At 45.7% G+C, this 15,118-nt stretch overlaps 1 long non-coding RNA gene across 1 annotated transcript in view; it reads right to left on the bottom strand.

The window, feature by feature from the left end:
* Positions 1-1,020: 1,020 nt before the first annotated feature.
* LOC140128919 (uncharacterized) overlaps positions 1,021-15,118 on the bottom strand; it is a 28,485-nt gene continuing 14,387 nt past the window's right edge. Inside the window, exons 2-3 of the long non-coding RNA XR_011855187.1 lie at positions 6,757-6,819; positions 1,021-1,430 (exon numbers count right to left, since the gene is read on the bottom strand). This is a non-coding gene — a long non-coding RNA (uncharacterized lncRNA). The remainder of the gene's footprint in view (positions 1,431-6,756; positions 6,820-15,118) is intronic.

Raw genomic sequence — 15,118 nt, 5'->3', positions numbered from 1 at the left:
TCATCAGTCAGACATTACTTACCATAAAATGGCGGCAGATGGAGGGTCATGTGATCTCTATCTGTCCATGAACAATCTCCCTGACAGGATCTTATGATAGTATTCATGAATATAAGATTAAGGTCACATGACCATGATCTGCGGCCATTTTATGGTCAGAAATCTTTTGACTAAGGAGATAAAAGGCAGGACGCTTCATTTTACGTAGCGATGCAGAACTTTTAATATCTGTGTATTGGTAAATTACCTAATGTCCTGCCCCTCCCCCCAACACTTACACACACATTACAAGAAACATGAGGTAAAATGGACAACCCCTTTAAAGTTAGAAATTTGTATCAGTGTCCATAACTCGTTCCCCTGAATGACTCAAACTTTTTCCCATTTAATGTTTAGTCTACAAAACCCGGCTTCAATTACACAGAATTTTTTATGTACTAAATAAACCTTATAATGTAAAACCTGTGCTTTTCTCTACCTGGCAGTCTCAGTAGTGCTTGGCACAGAAGCATGGGTCATGGTAAGTTGTGATGAAACTTTCCAAACTTTGCCATTGACTGTTTTAACCACGACTGTAGACCTCTTCCAGGAACAGGGTTATGTGTATCACAAGTTAAATAGTGCTGCCCCCCTCCCCATCCCTTCCCCGCGCCTTCTCTCTGGGGTCAGGTTGTTCTAGAGACGAAAATTGGACAACAGAGGCATGCTTAACATCCCGGCAAAGTGGGTTTGTGAAACAAGGCGCCCATTCTACCTTCTCCATCGACGTCGACCAGGGTTGAGCATGAGGCAGCGATCACCTGATCTTCCTGTTTATTCCCTCCCGAGCCCCATGTTAGGAGTAAGGTAAACACACCTGCCCCTTCTTCAGGACCACATCTGCAACCTCCGTCTATCAAAGTCGAGAACTCTGTATCCAAAAACAAGTTCATACCCGCCTGTGTTTTTTTGTGATTAACCAAAAAAAAAAGGAGCCTTTCATATCGGATCACAGATATATTTTGGATTTACATTCCTTTTCTGATGACTCGGGATATGGGAGAGGAAGAGGGAGGGAAATTGATGGGTTTATAATCTGCTTTTAGTCCTGCGGTCGCCTTCCCCTCCTCTCGGGAATGCAGGACTTTGCCGCTATATATCCCCTGCAGCTTCATACCTTGGATGGCCGAGCATTCGGAGTTAACCCTTCCACTACTGAACGCTGAGAAAGTAAAGTATTCCAATAATTGCCGACATTTTCCTTTATTACCTCTCCCACCTGCGATGTGCTGATTGCAGATCTTTTGCTCTCGACTTGACTCCTGTTTCTTTTGTTCCCTTCCAATAACCTTTCTATTGTGTTCCTCGAATAGAAAACTTGCGACGGTCTAAAGATAGCGCTTTATAAATTCCTTGGGTTTTTATTTTTTTCGTCTATTTTTTTCCATTTACTGCAAGAAGAATAAATATGAAGTCCGTAATGTTAACGGGTATAACTGTTTGTTAAGATTTTGTCACAGTGACCGTGACTCATCACCCATCCTCCAGGACAGCAATATAAATTATTGTACAACTAGACCTGAGAGGCAGGAGGCTAAATACCGTATTGTAGGGCTGAAATAAGGGTGGCTGTGGTCAGTATTCCCTCTAGAGGCAGAATATCAAAGAGAAGAGATGCTGAGCAGATTGTACATAGTGTCCTATCTGCAGGCAGCATGTTGCGGCAATTCGGCGCAAAACAGAAATGATCGTGAACCCCAACGAAAGTGCAGCGTTCGGACCCAGTGTCCTATCTGCAGGCAGCATGTTATAGAGCAGGGGGAGCTGAGAAGATTGTACATCGTGTCCTCTCTGCAGGCAGCATGTTATAGAGCAGGAGGAGCTGAGCAGATTGTACATGGTGGGGCACATTTACTAAGGGTCCGAATCATGTTTTTCCACCGGGTTTCCCAAATTTTTCCAATTTGCGCCAGATTGCCCCGGAATTTTGGCGCACGCGATCGGATTGTGTCGCATCGGCGCCAGCTTTCAAGTGACAGAAATGGGGGGGGGGCGTGTCTGTCGGAAAACCAGACGGATTCGGAAAAGCTGTGGAATTTTAAAAAAATTTGTGTCGCAAAAATAGCACTCACATACACTGAGACGCAGGAGGTGAACTCCGGTGAACTCCGTCGGACTTCAGCGCAGCAGCGACACTTAGTGGACATCGGACGCACGACCTTAGTGAATCCCGGCAGAACCTGAATCCTCGTCGGAGAACGCGCCGCTGGATCGCGACTGGACCGGGTAAGTAAATCTGCCCCAGTGTCCTATCTTCACTCTGCATGTTATAGAGCAGGAGGCACTGAGCAGATGGTACAAAGTGTCTTATCTGCAGGGAGCATGTTATAGAGCAGGAGGAGGAGCTGAGCAGATTAGTAAATAAATAAGGGCAGAGTCCCCGGAAAGTTTCTGGCTCAATAGCAGGGGTTAATGGGCACAGTCCAACTGGGAGTAGATATCAGAAGAATATTTACACAATTGTAGCAGTGAGTGGGCTTCAGCCCATCAAGGGTAACTCACAAAAATTCTGGATTCTGGATCCTGTGGGAAAACAGCAGCCGGCTGAGGAAACCCGGTGGCAGTTCCAGTTTGTCTACGTTCTCTAGGGTTTCCTAACATTCAGGGGCGGCACCGGCATCCTCTGGGGTGTCAGCTTCTCCAGCCGGTGGATCCATCGGACTCATCATCATAGACGGATCCAGAAACAAATAAATAGGTGCTTAGCCTAGCACCCTTTCAGCCGCCAACTCTTCCGGGGCCGGGGAATCACCCCATCAGAACTGAGTCATTGGAGAATCATCCCTCGCTGGAACTACTGGTTCTCCTCCCTCCAAAGCTGCTTCATCTGCCACTGAAGACCCGTGAGAACCCACCACACTTGCTACCGGAGAGGCCGCTTGTGCTCACAATAACAGTGGGGCACTCACATGGGTCACCGATTGGGGCACCGCAGGCTGAGGAATCGCCAGAGGCTGCAGCCAGAAGTCTTCCTCGCAGAAGTCCTTGTAGGCTTCCTTCACAGGTTCAGGGATTCGGATCACACCAGCCGCCCAGGGTCCTCGAGGTTCTTCCTGCGGGCTAAATGCAATCCACTCCCCGGCTCTCAGGTTGTGGAGTCGCTCCAACAAGTCAGGCTGCTTCACGGACCGGCGGGGAATGAAGACCTCCTGTCTGGTGAAGTCCTCTGTGGGGAAGCTGAAACCTCGCTGCCGGTCAAAGCAGCGGACTTGGCTGGTGGTTCAGTTGCCCTAGACCCAGGCGCCCTCCTCGTGCAACCTGCTTTGAACCGCAGGGCCTCCTTCTCATGCCTGCACTGATCAGAGACAGCGTCTCTGAGATGCCGACGGAGGGCCTCACCTCTGACCCAAGGTTGTAGGGGTTCCAGTGCCGCGGGCTTATTCCCAATGCAGGCTCAGCCTCCACAGGTGCCGGAACAGGAGCAGGAACTACCGGAAGGTCGAGAGCAGCGGGAGCGGTGAGGATGTCTTCAGCCGCAGTAGGCCCTGGAACTGGCTCCGCCGCGTGGGCCCTGGGCACCAACATGGTAGCCAGGAGAGGCAGCAGGTACCGCCCGGGTTGTCCATGGCACTCCGTCACTGACCGGAGGTAGGTCTGCATGATGGAGGCCCGGGTCATGCCTTGGTGCAGCCGGTGTCCCGCGAGGGTCTTCGGACTGGCTGGGCAGACACCGTGATTACAGTCTCTAGAGCTTCAAGGAACTTTGGTTCATCAGCAGGGGGTAGAGGTCTGGGACCAGACATGTTGCTGATGACCTCTCTCCACAAAGTCCACTGAAGTTCTGGCATTGCATTGATGTGTGGCAGGAAGTCCACTTCGCACCAGAGGGTGGAGTCAAAGTCCTTCCCATCAATGGCTTTATTTCTTCCTGCACCACAGAGCTCTGAGGCAGGAATTGCTCAGGGGTGGAGCTTAGCCCATGCAGACTGAGTTCCTGCCAGTGCTTTTTGGCAGGCTGGAATTACTTGTTGCATAGCACAGAGTTTTGCAGCGGTTAACCCCTTCAGTGCTGCAGCAGTGGCTCTTTCAGTAGATGTAGCAGAGCTGAAACTGTTCTTTTGCAGGGATTAACCGCGTAGGTGCTGGAGCAGAGCTCTACAGCAAGTGGAAGCACTTGGGCCTTAACCCGGATGGCAGCAGGGTTAGGCAGCACAGTCTTTTAGTAAAAGTCTATAGTCTATAGTGCCAGTATAAGCCACAGAAGTAAATATCCTGTTCGTGATGCCACTTTTAACTTCCTCCACCGGGGCCTTGCCTTTTCTTGGGGCCTGGAGGCAGCCGGGGCCCAGAATACCAGAGTGGCGGGCGGTTACGGCCTAGGGCACAGTGATGTCAGGGTGCTTGGTATGGGTCCCGGAGGGCTGTCCTACAGCCTGGCAACTCTTCAGGAGGTGGTGTGTGTAAGAAATATGGAGGGAAAGGCAGATGTACTGGTTCTCCCTGGGGCAACCCCTGAGTGTCTGTAAGATAGATCTCTAAGTTATGGATGGGGAAGCCCGTGGTGGTGGTAAACAGCCGTGTCCAGACAGAGGCAACGTTAAGCAAATTAACTCATTAACTTAATTCTTTACTGAACAGGTAGCAGGCAACAGACCTAAACGGTTAACAGCAGATCTGGTACTGGAGTAGTCATGGAGAGGGTCCTCAGGAATAAAGCACCAGCTCAGTAGTAGATGCAGGCTGGGATGGAGCTGTGTCCAAACTGTGGAAGCTGCATCTCTGAGTCTTCTGACTCTAGTCCTGGGATTAGGTTAGGTTCACTCTTTCTCTGCAGACTGGAATCTGACCATGTGCTCCTCCCTGCCCAGAGGCTTCTCCTGGTCAGGTGGTAGCACCTCTCTAATCACATTGCAGCTTACAATACTGCCAACTCATTGGTCAATAACTTACACCCACTTAACTATTGCCTGTTCAGACAGAATCTACAGCTGCTATTACGTAATGACCAGGTTCTAGAACATTCCTAGAGGGTTCAGGACTCCCCCTGACAGCTCCTAACCTAGAGAGGGCGTTCTTCACAACTACCAGCCTGCCTATGTATTGGCAGGGGTGTTGCATTTTCAGACTCCAGACTTTGTGAGAACCAAAGTTTTTACTCATCTCAATGGAATCAGTGAATTGAGCCAACACTTATCTTATATTTATGGCCACCTAAGATGAATACTTCCCTTCCTTATAGTCCTTATGTATATTTTCTCATAGATACGCAGCTGTTTTCTATCACTATTTGCAGAGATGACATTTTCTAACCAAACCTCATCCCCCTCCTGCAGCCATAACATTAGGGAATAATAACCGTCCTCCCATATAGAGTCCCGAAGGTCTAAATTTATTTGCAGGGTATAAATAGTCATAGAAAAGTCATAATATTTTATATAACAGCACAGATTTATTTTATTTTTTTTTACTTTTTAGCCATAAAAATATTCCCATCCGAGGAGAAAACTAGGACAAGTTGCTTTTCACAGACCATTTTAGCAACATTGAATATTCTACCAGTGAGCACTGAATATAAATTCATATCTACAGAAACTGATGCAGCCGCCATAGATAATCCTACGACCAAGGTATTGAGCCCCTCATACTGTAAGCATTGGGGAGCAGGGGTTATGGATGATCAAAATGGGCAGTTTCCAAAGGTCCCACATTACTATAGGAAGAGTGAGATGAGAATAAATGGTCTGAAATCTAACATAGAGAACATTGATAAATAGTGTTATGGAAAAGGAATCAGTACAGATTATAATATTTTCTAAACTTAAGAATGGGTGGTCTCCCTGAGCCGGCAGCCGGCCTTGTATGGAGATAAAGAAAGAGATGGTTATCAGTTACTGAGCTGCCACCCACCATACATGGCTGTACTGAGTTACAGGTTCTTCTCATTCTTTTTCCACAGTCACCCTGAGTGTAGATAGGATACTATGTATAATCTGCTCAGCTCCCCCTGCTCTATAAGATGCAGCCGGCAGATAGGGCACTATGTACAATCTACTCAGCTTCTCCTGCTCTATAACATGCTGCCTGCAGATAGGACACTATGTACAATCTGCTCAGCTCCTCCTGCTATATAACATGCTTCCTGCAGATAGGACACTACAAACAATCTGCTCAGCTCCTCCTACTCTATAATATGCTAACTGCATATAGGACACTATGTACAATCTGTTCAGCTCCTCTTGCTCTATAACATGCTGCATGCAGATATGACACTATGTATAATGTACTCAGCTCCTCCTGCTCTATAAGATGCTTCCTGCAGATCGGACACTATGTACAATCTACTCAGCTTCTCCTGCTATATAAACATTTCGGCTGCAGATAGGATACTATGCACAATCTACTCAGCTCCTCCTGCTCTATAACATTTTGCATGTACAATAGACACTGTGAACAATCTGCTCTGCTCCTCCTGCTCTGTAATATTTTGCTGAGCTCATCCTGTTCAATAACATGCTGTCTGCACATAGTACACCATGCACAGCTCCTCGTGCTCTATAACATGCTGCCTCCAGATAGGACACTATGTATAATCTGTTTAGCTCTTACTGCTCTATAACATGCTACCTACAGATAGGAGACTATGTACAATCTGCTCAGCTCCTCCTGCTCTATAACATGTTAAATGAAGATAGGACACACTGTACAATCTGCTCAGCTCCTCTTACTTTATAAAACGCTACCTGCATGGATAGTATAGGAAAAACTAAAAATACTCACCTGTGCTGCTCTTCATCCCGATCCTGGCGGTATTCTTCTTTAATGTTGACACGCTGGGATTGCCTAGAAAAAAAGAATGATAATTAGCAGGCCAGAGTGCGGGGACAAGATGTCCGGCAATCCAGGCTGCTAATTATGTATGCCCCCTGCTCCTCCTTCTCTAATGCTCCCAGGAGGCGGGGGTGTGCATAATTAGCAGCCCGGAGCGCTGGACTGTTCAATGTGACATGTTCCCTTTAGGTTCATACAAATGGTGTATACATTATTACCTACTATGACATTTTCACTAGAACCCTGGACAGTACACATGACCCAAATAACCTGAGAGTTACCTCTTCAATGCTCATCTCTCTCTATTACAACCCAGTCAGATTGAATTATCCTGAAGCCGTAATATATGTCCTGTCTTATCTAGCTCTTGGACCATTTCCACTCTATTTTACACCGCGGTGTCTTCCAAGAAACCACAGGACTTTGTATTCCCATGGGGCCATTCTCCTGTGAAAGGCCGTAGCCAGATTATGTCATTTCCATGTATTCCATTTTACTGTGAAATCTCCATAAAAGAAATTATAGACAATAAAGTTAATTGAAACCTCATGGAGGCAAAATAGTTATTAGGCAATTCTTTCTAAGTGTCTCCAGAACTGGGTGGGTTAACCATTCTCCTCCATTCCCAATTGGCAACCAAACGGGAAAACCTTTTAAGTGCAAATCTGGTGTTTACTCGATTTTATTATTGAGGGTCTTAGAGATAAAATATTCTGAGTGCATCCAGTCTACATCTGCTCCCGGGAAGGTTTCCTTCCTACAGTCGGAGTAGACATCTCTTCCTAGCTGCTGGCAGTAGACAACTCCAAGCTGCCGGAGAAATCCAGACAAGGAAGAAAGGGACCTCTGGTTGTATCCAACATGGAAATTATCATGACACATCCACATAGTTTTTCGGCAAAGCATTACTTCATGTGGGGATAACTAACCAGAAGCGAAGTCGCGGATTTCGTAATAAGAATTAACGCTGGATGGAACCAGTTGGACGACGCTGGTTTAGAGAAGGACTCCGACCTCACGTAACCCAAAATTCACTTCCTTCTCTATGACGAGTACAAGCTGGACGGGGATGTTGGCTCTGTATAACAGAGAGGATTAGTGATGAAAAATGTTGTCTGAGTTTTAGGCGAAAGACTCAAAGAAAGCGACTATTACTCCTGTTTATTATAAGAAAGTTAGAGAGACACATTTATAAAGGAAAAGTATGTGAACATAAGAAACTTTCTTATTTGTCTTGTCCAAAAAAATCTCCACTTATCAGGCATCTTTCCTCCAACTCATTTTAGTTTCCTATGTTTTTAATTAAAGCTATTAAAAGTCTATGGAGAGGGGAGGGGGAAGAACTCAAATGGCGACTGATCTAAAGGATCATCAACGTTATTTTGTGTCTAGTCCCTTCTAGATATCTTACTAAGCATTTCATATATACCGTATAAAATGAATTTTCAGCACACAAAATATACTGGAAAAACCTAACTCTGCTTATCCTGGGGACCTGGGTTCAAGTCCCATCCAGGTCAACATCTGCAAAGAGTTTGTATGTTCCCTCCGTGTTTATATCGGTTTCCTCCGGGTTCTCCGGTTTCCTCCCACTCTCCAAAACATACTGGTAGGTTGATTAGATTGTGAGCCCCATTAGGGACAGGGACTGATCTTGCAAACTCTGTGCAGCGCTGCTTAATCTGTGTGCGCTATATTATTATTATACTCCAGTCTATAAAAAAAACTCTGTACTCACTTTTTCCCCCCTCAGGTCCTCTTCTTTCTCCCGATGCTCCGCCTCAGGATCCCCGTGCGCCCCTGTCGCACACACTTGCTGACATCATAGTATGTATGCCACCATTAGCACACAGTATGGTCCACATTTACTAAGAACAGTGCAGTCTGTACTATGTGCGATTGCCTGTGTATAGTGCACTGCTCCGACAGAGTGCACCAACTTTTTTTTGGTGCACCTTTAACAGGGGACGTGCGACACATTGGGGCATATTTACTTACCCATCCCATTGACACCCCCAATGCAGAATGTCCGACGAGGATTCGGTCTGCCACGATTCACTAAGTTCGTGCGTCCAATTTCCTGCATATGTCGCTTCCCCCACTGAGGTCCAAAGGAGTTCACCTTCTTCTTCCTGGTGCATGTGAGCGCTGATCTTGCGACACAATTTGGTTTTTAAATTCCGCGGTTTGTCCGAATCAGTCGAGTTGTCTGACATTCACACCCCCGATTTGTGTCACATACAAGCTGGCGCCGATGCACCACAATCCGATCGAGTACGCCAAACACCCGGGGCAATTCAGGGCAAAACTGTAAAAAGTCGGGTAACCCGACGAAAATGCGGTGTTCGGACCCTTAGTAAATATGCCCCATTATAACTGATATTAGTTATTGTACAAATGTACTATTATGTAGTAGTGGTTTATGGGGTGGCATTTAAGCTGTACCTTTTAGCGCGTCTAGTTTGCTGGTTACTAGTGCGGTCCCTTTAAGTTGAGCGGTGTGACCACCCCACAAATACATGGTAAAAAGAATTAGACCTAATACATGCAGTATAACAGCCAACAATTGTGACTTGATAGTGGGTTGTGTTATCTAAACATGTCAAGAGGATCTTGGATGACTCACAAAATGACCTCTAAATCTCAGCCATATTGGATATTAGATGCTCCGTTCATAGACATAGCAAAGCACGGCTTGGAATAGTAATCCATAACAATATTATATCAACACGTAACAGAATATCTCCTCCATCCCTCAGAAATTGGCATTTTGGCTCCCGTGTCTGTATGATATCATCTTGTTTATATCCTTTTTTTCCCCAAGTTATACACATTAATAAATTCTAGGGTGGAGCAGGATCATGGAAAGCTATTGAAACAATGAGATCATTGTCAAATGTCCCGGACTGTCCAATAGAAATAAAACGGAGCATGGGTGGCCAAAGCCTAAGCAGACTTGGAGACTAGCTACATTGCCTTATAGTACAGAACTAACAAGGCAGAACGTGTAAAAGGAACACAACGAGCACTGAGAACCTAGGAGATGACCACCCAACGCTGCGGTGGAAAGCGATATTCTAAGGGGTGGTCTTCTCAAAAAAGGAAATCATAACATCATAACAAAAAAAATGGTCTGTTGTGGAGGCTTCTGCCATTCCTTGGTCCCACTAGAGTGGTCTTCTCAAAAAAGGAAATTCATCATAACAAAAAAAATGGTCTGTTGTGGAGGCTTTTGCGATTCCTTGGTCCCACTAGAGGAGATGATGTTCATAGTGACCTTCATTGATAAAGATTAATTTATACAGATCATCCTCTTTTATCGTAAATTTGATAAAATCGTACCCACAGGATATTGTACAAGTATACGAGCAGCTAGATCTAATACATTATAAGTTACTGAACCAACATACCCTAGTACAAAGGATGGGCTCCAAGGTCATCGCCAAATAGAACTCTTAGAAATGAATGTGGAAGGGACGTTGGAAAGGATTGATAGGTAGATAAATATTCTCATTGAAGTGATTGAAGAGACCTGTGCAAGTCTGATCACCTACCAACTCTATGCAGTAGGCAATCCCTCTTCTTGCGTTGGAAATATCCCTTTAAGGGAACCCGGCCTTCAACCTCTAGAACTTTTATCTCCTCTTAAAGGAAGCTTTGTGCCCCTCAGGCACTACAGACAGTCCCCATTTTACATACAAGATAGGTTCCATAGGTTTGTTCTTAAGTTGAATTTGTGTGCAAGTCGAAACTGTATATTTAATAATTGTAGATTTACACAAATTTTTTTGCTTTAATTGAACCAAGGATTATCAATAAAGCTTCATTACAGACACCTTACAGCTGATCATTGCAGCCTGGGACTATAGTAACATCCAGAGAGCTTCACCAGAGGTCACAGTGGGCAGAGGGGTCCGTCTTTAAGTATGGGTCGCCTGTAAGTCGGGTGTCCTTAGGTAGGGGACCACCTGTAGATTCAAACTGAAAGTAATTATTTCCAAGCAGTAGAGCCAAAAAGTGATAAGTCCTGATCCTCTGATCTTTGTGATGTCCTGCTAGACCACTAACTATTGGAACTGCCTAAAAAATGAATGTTTCTAATTCAATATGTGATGATCTTACACATGTCTCTTCTATTACTGTGATAAACTAGAAAAAAGGACTAGAAAATCCGGAAATATGGTAGAGTCCACGATTATGGTTGTCCAGAAGGGTTTCTTTCCACAGGTAATCCAAACTGGATGTTCATAGACTTGAGGATCGCTAGTGTTTGCACGTGGAGTAGAGCCCCGGCCGGTGGCTACTGCTCCATACACAGTTCTGATTGCAATCCGTGTGGTGACGTCACCCGGTACGGTAAGTCCAGAAAGACAAATCTTCTTCCTACGCGTTTCGAAGGCTGCTGCCTTCTTCGTCAGGGAATTTGTGTCACTGTAAATTTGTGTCTCTATATGCACAGTGACACAAATTCCTTGACGAAGAAGGCAGCAGCCTTCGAAACGCGTAGGAAGAAGTTTTGTCTTTCTGGACTTACCGTACCGGGTGACGTCACCACACGGATTGCAATCAGAACTGTGTATGGAGCAGTAGCCACCGGCCGGGGCTCTACTCCACGTGCAAACACTAGCGATCCTCAAGTCTATGAACATCGTTTGGATTACCTGTGGAAAGAAACCCTTCTGGACAACCATAATCGTGGACTCTACCATATTTCCGGATTCCAGCACGAAAAGGGACTGTATCCACTCCAGACCAGGAGGTCCGGTTTCCACCATCACCAGGTATCCACTTATATTTAATAGCAAATTACCATCTAGACCCCAAAATACCACATCATTTATATATACATGGTAGGAGGTTCGTGTATGGTGATATAGAAGGGATTGTTCACTTGTTAGAGTGTTTGGCGCAGGTACATTTTGTTTTATCTTGTTTTTAGTAGCTCCACTAGTTGGATCTATACTCAAGTTGGGGTGCAGGTCACCACCTTTGTTACCAGCGACTTCAGCCTATTGTCCAGTGTTTGCGCTGACTCATTCCTGTTATTTTTTGATATATAATATATATTCAATCTTGTCTCTATCGGTCCTGATGTTTACATTTTGGTTGTCCCTGGATACGACCATAAACACCTGACTATACTCGGGCATGAATAGCTTCTCATGTACTGCAGGGGGAGGGGCAGGAGGCAGAGAGAACTACAGACACAGGCACCTCCAGCAGCAGCTGCAGAGGAGACAGCAGCAACTCTACAATCAAGATAAGGTCTTGATTGGAGGGGAGGGATTGACATAGCAGGGCTTATTTGGTCAGGTAGCAGAGCATGTCTTTGTCTCTTATATCCATCTCAGGACTCTGATCTGTCTCATATCTCTTTTTCTATGTGTCAGATATTAGTAGAATCTTCAGAAGCTAAATGAAAGTGCAGCTAAACCCTGTAATAATAATCTAAGCACATTGTCAGCACACAGCATCTGGCAGCACAGAGGGATCATGAAGTACCCTCCCACACTGCTCAATCTTACACTGAGCAGCCTAGGGAGTGATAGGAGCAAAAACAACTACTAACTGAGTAAAATTGTAAAGTAAGGGGGTTAAAATGATCTTTATTGTGTAAACATCACTAGGGGATTGAAATTTGAGAACTTGAGAATTTAAGGGCAAACCCCTTTAAAGGAAACCTACCACTTGAAGTGGCAGGTTTCTGATGGAAATACCGGGCACCAGCTCAGGGTGAGCTGGTGCCGGAGCTTATTTTCGCTAGTGTTTTAAACTGCGGTATCGCGGTTTAAAACACTTTTTAAACTTTATAGCCGGCGCAGGCAGGTACGCGCTCGGCGCTTACCGTGCGCGCGGCTACATAGGAAGTGAATGAGAGCCGCGCGCATGGTAAGCGCCGAGCGCGTACCTGCCTGCGCCGGCTATAACGTTTAAAAAGTGTTTTAAACCGCGATACCGCGGTTTAAAACACTAACGAAAATAAGCTCCGGCACCAGCTCACCCTGAGCTGGTGCCCGGTATTTCCATCAGAAACCTGCCACTACAAGTGGTAGGTTTCCTTTAAGGCTTGTTAGGTCAAGCTGAATCGCATTGGTCAGTATGTTCCTACCTGACTGTACTTGGGGTTTTAATCTCATGTCCTAATAAGGAAGAGTTTGTCTGCTACAGCCTTGCTGGAGGTTTTTCTGAGTTCTTCAAGTATTACCATGCTACAGGGGTATAAACCTAAATATAGAGGCGGATTAAGATTACTATGGGCCTTTAGCTGTATGAATTTTACAGCACCTACTGGGATCACTTCCTACATATGGTACTAGGATCAGCTTCTTGGGGAATGGAGGATGTGACCCTTCTGCCTGCTTTCAATATAAGGTTTCCGGACCTTTGGAGGACCTTCAAAGGCCCTGAAATGGCTCTTGTGTACATGTGTATTGCAAGCAGTTGTCACGGGTGCCCCTGCAACCCATGTCTTGGGTCGCAAACGCACCCGTGCACCTCTGTGTGCCCCCCACACACACACACCCGCAGTCTCACTCACCTCTCTTCGATCCAGTAGCGTCTCCTCCGGCCCGGCATGTGCATCCCTGTCTCTTAGTACGTGCGCTGGTTCTGCGAGATTTAAAGGGCCAGCTCGCCGCTAACCTGGTAATTAAATAAATAGCCAGCCTCTTCCCATATGCCCCGCCGGATCTTAGTGCCTTTGTGAAAAGCTTGTTCCCTATGCCCTGCGATTGTTTGGTGAATTCCCGTTGTGACCACGGTTCTGTTCCTGTTTACACTTCTCCGCTGCCAGCCCTGACCTTCTGCTCCGCCCCTGAACTCGATCCTGTGCTGCCTGTCTCGACCTCCTGCCTGTTCCCGACCACGATTCTGCCTCACTACTCTGTACCTCGCCTTGGCCACCACCAAGAGCAAAGTAGAGCCTGTGGAGCGACCTGGTGGTACCACCCCACAGCAAGTCCAACCCGCTTTGTGGAGGGCTCTGGTGAAAATCAGGTGCCACTTAGACTCCGCTCCCAGGTGTTGGCTTACATCATCGTCCGTGGTGGTCCAGGGGGTCCACTATCCCTGAATCCTGACAGCAGGAACAGATGTGTGAGGGTTTCGTGGGCAAAGGTCCTTATCAGTATTAAATTTGGTGGCTGATTTGGGTAGCTATAAGCCCCCTAGAATGCTTGGGCCCTGGGATACTGCTCAAGCTTCCTATTTATATATAATCTACTACCACCTACATAGCAAGCAGCAGGTAAGGGGACTCATATACAACAAGAGGGTAAGTTAGTCATTCTTTTCATACATCCCCACCCTCGCTTGGTTCACACTTTAGAGGGCAATTCTTTTTTTCCATCTTGCTAACATAATTACACATAGAATTAAATTTCTACAAAGTTTTTAAAGTTTCATTATGTTTTATTTTAAGAAGTAACCTAAATAGTTTGTAACACTATGCAGGCCCAGTGATGTAGACGCTCTCTCCTTTACAGGGATACGATTTGTCCATCTGTTTTTGCATTCAGGAGAACTTTTGCCATCATGTCACTGAATTTTATAACTCACCTATTGCTCCAGGAAAACAATCTCCTGGACTGGTCTTGTGTCTGGAGGAAGAAAAGAAAAATTCTTTGCATTTTATAGTCTAACTTCTTAGAATAGCTACCCTGTCACTTTTTAGGAATGGTTTGAAGAGGAATGACTAGTGCGGTCACTTCTTCCACTTTGTCAGGCAGTGGTTGTGCACGAGAAGAGAGTCGGAATAGCTAAAACATATGTTGCCTGTTACCTCTTTTTATTAGAGAGGACATAATGATTTTATTTCCATTGGCACGGTAATACTTACAGTTTTGGGTATGTAAGGCCTCGGGCACATGGCAGTAATGTGGCTTCGTAAAAGTTCCAGGTTGTATGAGGCGTATTATGGTGCCAAACAAAGCCACGCTATTACCCAGTGATATAGACTGATATTTTTGATCAGAACAACCCAATTTTACTGATTTTAATTATCGTTGATTTTAGAGAAGGAGACGCTGAAATGTGTAACTTTAAGTTACTTACTTCCAGATTCTGCCAGAAGTGTGGAGGAAGGGAAAACTGTAGTCCCAAGTGGTTAAGGGATCGGTCATTTTAGCATCTTGAAAGGTCCATGTGCCCAAAAAGTGCACTGGTACCCAGCTAGTATAAGACTCAGGTGCCTAGGACCCACAAGTGAAACTGATTCTAGGGGCCCACCATAAATATCACCTATATTGAGGGAGTCTGGGAACCAGTAATTTCTAGACACTTGCAGGGGAAGGCGAATATTGTGCTACTCCAC

The sequence above is a fragment of the Engystomops pustulosus genome, chromosome 4 (assembly GCF_040894005.1).
Source record: "Engystomops pustulosus chromosome 4, aEngPut4.maternal, whole genome shotgun sequence".
Taxonomy (NCBI): Eukaryota; Metazoa; Chordata; class Amphibia; order Anura; family Leptodactylidae; genus Engystomops; species Engystomops pustulosus.
This window is presented reverse-complemented; position numbering and strand designations above follow the sequence as displayed.